Raw genomic sequence first — 7,644 nt, 5'->3', positions numbered from 1 at the left:
AAGGGAGAGAGATAGAGAGTTAGAAACATCGATGAGAGAGAGACATCGATCAGCTGCCTCCTGCACATCTCCTACTGGGGATGCCCTTGACCGGAATCGAACCTGGAACCTTTCAGTCCGCAGGCCAACGCTCTATCCACTGAGCCAAACCGGTTTCGGCTCTTTCCAATCTTTTATACTGTTTACTTCTTTATCTTGCTTTATTGCATTGTCTTGGACCTCTGGTACAATACTTGAATAGAAATGGTGAGAATGAAAATCTTTGCATTGTTCCTAACTTTGGGAGAAAATGTTTGATACTTCATCATTGAATATGATGTTAATTATAGCTTTCTTATAGCTACTTTACATCAGGTTAAGGAATTTTCCTTCTATGCTTAGTTTGCTGAGAATTTTTTTTTTCCGTAAATGGATGTTGCATGTTGTAAAATTCTTTTTTCTCCATTTAGTGAAATGAATCTATGGATTCTATCCTTTATGTTGTTAGTGGGGTGAATTACTTCGATTTTATTTATTTTTTAAAATACATTTTTATTGATTTCAGAGAGAAAGGGGAGAGGAAGAGAGGGATAGAAACATCAATGATGAGAGAGAATCATTGATTGGCTACCTCCTGCATGGTCCCTACTTGGGATCGAGCCTGCAACTCCGGCATGTGCCCGGATGGGGAACTGAACCATGACCTCTTGGTTCATAGGTCTATGCTCAACCACTGAACTACACTGGCCAGGTGAATTACCTTGATTTTGTAATGTCAAACAAACTTGCATTTCTGGCATACATCCTAATTGGTAATAACATTTTGTTACTTTAAAATATTGCTGGATTCTATTTGTTTTTATTTTGCTTAGAATTTTGAGTTTGTGTTCATCAGAGATATTGGTCTATAATTTTCCTTTCTTTTGTCCTCGTTAGATTGGTGACAAGGTTATAACAGCCTCATAAAATGAGTTGAGAAGTAATTCCTCTTTTCTTATTATTTGGAAGAGTTTGTGTAATATTGGTATTATTAATTACTTAAATGTTTGAAAGAAATCCCCAATGCAACTTCAGTGGATATTCTGGTGCTCAACCTAAATCTTCTTTTAGGGATAAAGTGCCCGTCCTCCAGCTGTCCCAATATCTGACACTGACAGCTCAAAGCCGTGTCCACCTCCCAAAGAGGCCCCACCTCCAAATACCATCCCATTGGAGAGTAGGCATCAACATATGGATTTTGGGGAGACACAGATATTTAGTCTATACCACCTTTCTGGGAAATGCCTTGTAGTTCCTGATGCTGCCAAACGCGTCTGGAGAGGCTAGAGTGGCCATTCCTGGGGATGAGTGGTCTATGACTTTGTGCAAGAGCGGAATGAGGTTATCACAATACCTTCGGGCCAGGTTATTTTAAGTTACAATTTCATCAACCAACTGGAGGCCCTTTCTAGCTGAAATCGTGATTTCAGCATAAAGAAAAGAAGAGGTAAGTTAAAAGTGAACACCTGTTCTTCTAAAATTGCTCCACTGCAGGTACCGGCCCTAGAGAGTTGGCAGATGGTTTTGTGTTTCTAAGCCTGACCTTAGCAGCCCTTCATCAATCTTGAGCTGATTGATTCTCAGGAAAGAGGAGACTCCGCTTCCCAGGGTACCCAAGACGCCTTTGATTTAGTTACTACCTGAAGACCAATTAATTAGCCCTCACTGGTTCTCCTAACACAGCTAGGAAACACTGGGCACAGCCTGGCCGGGGCAGCTTTTCACTAGCTCATTAATTACGGTCACCGCAGACGTGGCTAGTCCTAAAACATAAAGATAAAAGCAGCCTTCTGCTCCAGGGAAGACGGCTGATCTCCAAGGCCTGCAGCTACCCTGCGCTGTGATTCCTGTAGACAAAGGGCCCCCATCCTTGTTATTATTTGGTTAATCCTCACTGGAGGACATTTCCCCGTTGATTTTAGAGAGAGTGGAAGGGAGGGGGAGAGAGAGAAAGAGAAACATCGATGTGAGAGGGACACCTCCGTTGGTTGCCTCCTGCATGGACCCTGACCAGGGCCGGGGATCGAGCCTACAATTGAGTCCCCATGCCCTTGACCGGAATTGAACCCTGGACCCTTCAGTCCACAGCTGATGCTCTAGCCCAGGGGTCCTCAAACTTTTTAAACAGAGGGCCAGTTCACTGTCCCTCAGACCGTTGGAGGGCCGGACTATAGTTAAAAAAAAAAACCTATGAACAAATTCCTATGCACACTGCACATATCTTATTTTAAAGTAAAAAAACAAAACGGGAACAAATACAATATTTGTATTTGCATGTGGCCCGCAGGCCGTAGTTTGAGGACCCCTGCTCTAGCCACTGAGTCAAACCGATCAGGGCAAGGGGCTCCCCATCTTTAAAAAAATCTCCATCTATATAGCACTGAAACCACCAATTACGTCTTCTCTTTAACTTCACTCACAGCTGTCAAGGGGAGCTCATTAGCAATGAGAGAATTTGCCCCTTCACTGCCAGGCACTTTACTTTTTAAATTTAGAAGGTTTTACTTAAGTTATTTTTCTTTTTAAATCAAATGGGATTGTCTTTTTTTTTTATGCCAGAGAATTAATTCATAATCAGCTCGCAATTATCCTCTAGCCTAGATTATGTGGGGACCCCAACTACTCAGCCAGCTACCCTTCCTCGGTCTCTCACCTGGCCCCAGTTCTCTCCTAGTTTCTCCTCAGTCTTTCCTCTTTATTCCAAGCTAGGGCAAAACTGGGAAGAGTCGAGTTTGAATATGGGATGTGAAGTGAGTGTGGTAAGAACTGAACAGCATACTGGTTTTAAGACCCTTCCTCCTTTAAGAGGCTAACCATAGTTGACTTTTGTTACAAAGAACTTCCTTACCCTGACAGATGTTATGTTTTGGTAGTGTTAAAAGATAAACTGACACATATTTAAAATATTAGTTTATTTGAACAAAAATCGATTCCAATGGGGCAGTGCCAAACCAGAAGTGGTTAGGAGCACTCCACCGACAGGAGATGGGGCAAGACTCTTATAGAGAAGACTTGGAAGCTGAGCAAGGAAATTAGGTGGCTATAGTTAAAGCATTATTTGGGAAAGCCTGGTTGCCTGTTTGTGATTGGTTGTCATTAGGTTTTGATTTCTTTTTTAAATATATTTTTATTGATTTCAGACAGGAAGGGAGAGGGAGAGAGAGACAGAAAAATCAATGATGAGAGGGAATCATTGATGGGTTGCCTCCCGCACGCCCCCCACGGGGGATTGAGCCTGCAACCTGGGCATGTGTCCTTGACTGGACTCAAACCTGGGTCCCTACAGTCCACAGGCTGACGCTCTATCCACTGGTTTTGACGTTCCAGCCAGGGCTAGGTTTTGATTTCTTAACCTTGAGGTACTTTCAGGCTTAGCTTTGGGTTTGCTTACGTAGGTGAATAAGGCATAAGAACCACCTCAGAGGTCTCCTTGCTTAGTTAATGGAATAGTAGTTATGTATTAAATTTTTTATTATGGGAAAATTTCAAACAGAAGTAAAGCATATACTATAGTTACTCTTTCTGCCTCCCTCACCACGTGCCCTCCCCCAACTCCCATGTATCCATCCTGCAGTTTCACCATTATTAACACATGACCACTTTTGTTTCCTGTATGCTCCCAAACCCAGGTGTTCTGTGCTCCATATCTGGATTCACCTGAAACCCTGTTTCCTCAGCTGAATATACCCAACAGGTGTCCCTGGGCGTCAGTCTGTGTCTTCCCTCCATCCTGTGGACCAGGGCTTGAGAACACCTCAAGTGTCACATTCTATTACACTTGATGGGCAACTCTAGGCGTCCTGGTGGCAGGCAGGACAAAAGGACAGCTGTGCTGGGCTGCACACAAATTAGGGCATCTTTGGAGGCTGTCCTCCAATTCCCAATTAGTTTTTAGGAGAGCTTTAATTATGCCATCCACATCTTTACTTACATTATCACGGCCTCGCTGGCTTACGGGGCAATGAGTGACTGACTACATTTGCATAATCATTTACCCTAATTAGAATGTCAAAAGTTGGTGACAAAAAGGGCAAGTTATGCTGTAACTTGGTATCATTTTAATTGTCTAATTTCCTATTATTGCAGCTGTCTTCCTCTTTGCATCTCAGTCCTCTTTCTAAACAATTTGTAGTAAAAACAAAATGGAAAACAGGACTAATAACTCACTTATAGGCTGAACTCCTGAAAACCTCTAAGAGTTCCTTTCCTTAATCCAAACCATGATTTTAGCTTCTATCTAAATGTATAATTGCATGGCCATTTAGATTGGGCACTGGGAATTTAGGCAGACACTTAGCTTTGAATCTAGAAGCCTGTTCTTTATGTGTGCACACCCGGGTGTACACTTGCACTTTTAAGGTGGAAAAATCATCTTCAGGTTGTCCCAAGAGAAAAAATAGTGTCTTTTAATAGTCACTTTTATTCTGATGTTGTTGTTTTTTAAAAATCCTCACCCGAGGATATATTTTTATTGGTTTTAGGGGAGGGAGAGAGAGAGAAACATCAATGTGAGAAACATCCATTGGTTGCCTCCTGTATGCACCCTAACTGGGGATTGAACCTGCACCCTAGGTATGTGCCCTGATCTGGAATCGAATCCCTAACCCTTTGAGGTATGGGATGACGCTCCAACCGAGTTACCCGGCCAGAGCTATTCCAGTGCTTTAACACAAGGGTTGGTGGGTAATGAAAATGATTGTAAGATATACTCATTAATAGGTAATATTATTTTTAATAACGTGTAAGGCTTCTATGACAAACGTTTTGGACCACAGGATTTGACAACTACAAAGTTTGCTTAAAAAACACACACAAAGCAAACAACAACAAAAAAACAACCCACAGAACTTCAGGTCTCAAGCATAGAACCACCCTAACCCATTAGAGACTGTTTAGGCACGCCTCGGTGATTTCTGGGTCTGGCTGGTGAGCTACTTAGCCAGGTCCTAGTTAAATCAGGCATCCTTTTTAGCCGCAGGAGGCCACCTATTTAATTAGTTGGGGGTGGGAGCGTCTGTAATCTCCTGGGGTCAGCTTTAGCCCAAGGTTGGATAAGAGAGAGAATCCAACCCCAGGCGTGGCTAGCCTCTCCCCTGCAACATATGGGGACCCTGCCACGCCTTCAGCCCAAGTTCCAGCAACAAGCATTAGTGGAGAGGCCTTCCTGCTGGGAACACACCCTGCACAGCCAAGGGCAGGTGGCACCACTAGTAGAGGTCAAGCAGTTCTTGGACCAAACAGCATCTGGTGAACGGTGCCAATTGAAAATCGATGTCCTTTCCTGGGTCTGTTCCATTTTATGGTTGCTTGCACAAACGTCCAGCCGCTAATGGGCAGGGCAGGGCTCAGAGCATCCTCCCAGGATTGTTCCAATGGAGTCTGATGTCTTCCCAAGCCACTGATAAGCTGAATTAAAGAGTCTGTTTACTAGAGGCTAATGGTGAAGCCTGGTGATCAGGCTAAGCCAGACTAATGGCGGGGTTAGCCACTATCTACCCAAGGCCTGGAAGTCTGACCACAAATTCAAAACGTATAAGCCTCCAAAGCCTTACCACACTGTCTCCAGCCTGGGGAAGACGTGTGGTAATACTGAATCATGATGTTCAATGTTGAAGCTCCATGTTTTAAGCAGGCCAGTTTTCTTTGGATCGATGTAATATTTTTAGTGCTTAAAAGGTTATGTAGGCAGATAAACTCAAGTTCTGTCAACTCACCAGCAGAAGGACCCTGGGGCAAGTTTATTAACCTCTCTAGCCCTCATTTTCCTCACCTGTAAAACGAGGATAATAACTGTACCCACCTCACTGGGCTGCTGAGAATTCAATAAGATAATATGTTCAAATGTTTTATTACAGCGCCCATTAATGCACTTTTAATAAATCTTGGGTATTAAAAATGACAATAAAGATAATGATGATAATTCCAGCCAATTATGAACAAAATAGGCCTGTTAAAATAGGCAGGAGCAGGACACTGGAATGAGTAGCACTGGGTTTAAAATCTTGATTTTAACATTTTTACCACTGAACTCTGCAGTCTTTAAGTTGTATGGGAATTCTTTAACTTGTTCATTTCTCCCTTGTTCTGATTGATTCGTCTTTCTTGTTTTTCAATAAAGAGGTGAAGACCCAGGCATGATGCTAGATTTTAATTCACCCTGTAATGAATGGGCTGCTGCTTTAGAAGCACTTCGTGCCCATCCCTAGGTCCTATCAGAACCAGAAGGCCAGGGAACCCAGCGATAGGCATGGCCTGGCTTCCGTCCTGCTTCTCAGGTGGGTCATTTCCCGGAGAGAGCTAGATAATCAAGATCTGGTCCCAATCCTATGGGACAGAAACTTTTGTGTAGCTGGGGATGGGGCTGTCCTCTTCGGGGCCAGACGCTCTGGTGGAATGTGGGCCGGCCTGGCCGTATGTCCCCCATGCTCTCCTCTCTCCCAGGAGAGGCAGTTTCATTGCAGTGGCCACTGAGAGAGAAGGGAAGAGGAGCCCCTCTGAGTGGGGCTGGGTGAGGAGGACTGGAGAGGAGGGCCAGCCAGTTCTCCCAGACGAACAGAGCAACGGTGGCCGGAGAGCCGTGCTACCGCCAGAATCGCAGCTTCCGTGAGATGCTTCATTACTCTTTTCCTTTATCTACAGCTTCAGCGGATCCCATCACTAGAGCAGTATGAGAAAGTCCTCCTTTCTCTAACAGGCACAAACTGCAGTGGCTCCTGGCTCACAACCAACTCCCCCGCCCCCCGGCCCGTCCCCCATGACCATGGTGCAGTTTCGTAGGCACAGCTAGAGCCAACACACAGGGTCCTCTCTCCCGAGTATTTGAAAACTTGACTGGAATAGACAGGGGGGTGGAGCAGAATCATCTCATGACAGTCAGTGCTCTGGTGCCAAGAGCAATGGCACCTAAGGTCCCAGGTCACCTTCATTCATGTCTTGCCCGAGAATTGATTGTTTAAGCTTCCTTTGATTTAGTGAGCTACTCCCCATAGCATTCCATATCTTCCTTTAGTTTAAATTAACTAAAGACTGCTTTCATTTAGCTTTTTCTCTCCCAAGAACCGTGACAGTTTCCTTAAAAAAAAAAAAAAAAAAAAGCAAAAAAAAAAGCAGAGAGGGGTGAGGCTTGTGATGTTTACAAGTGGTTTAACCCAAAATCTCTGGGCTCTCTAACCTTGAGAATTATCATAACAAAATTTCCTCCCTACAAGGCACCTTCAACCATAAGACTTGTAAGGCTGCATGGAGGGGCATGTGCCAGGTAGTTAACCAGCTCACCCTGTTCCTTGGCTGAGGGACTTACATCTCCATCTCACAACCTGGGCTAAACCTGCGCCTACACACAGTGACCCAGTGGGTGTCCTCCAGGACAGGTGACAGAGGAACATTAATTCTTCCAATGCCAGTGGTCTCAGAGGGAAGGCCCCAGGCTCATCTAGGCTGCACAAACCAGTGCAGCTAAGCACACTGCCTTTGCTTTATGACCTACAACATTACCCTCAGTGATCATCTGGAATGGCCTCGGTGATGCTCACCATCCCGTGAAGCAGGCCGTGGATTTCCTACTTTATTACCGGAAATGGTTTTCCCACAGGCTCCATACTGCTCACCCACGTTTGGGCACTGGTT

Source organism: Myotis davidii, unplaced genomic scaffold (genome assembly GCF_000327345.1).
Source record: "Myotis davidii unplaced genomic scaffold, ASM32734v1 scaffold134, whole genome shotgun sequence".
NCBI lineage: Eukaryota > Metazoa > Chordata > Mammalia > Chiroptera > Vespertilionidae > Myotis > Myotis davidii.
Note: the sequence above shows the minus strand (reverse complement) of the source record.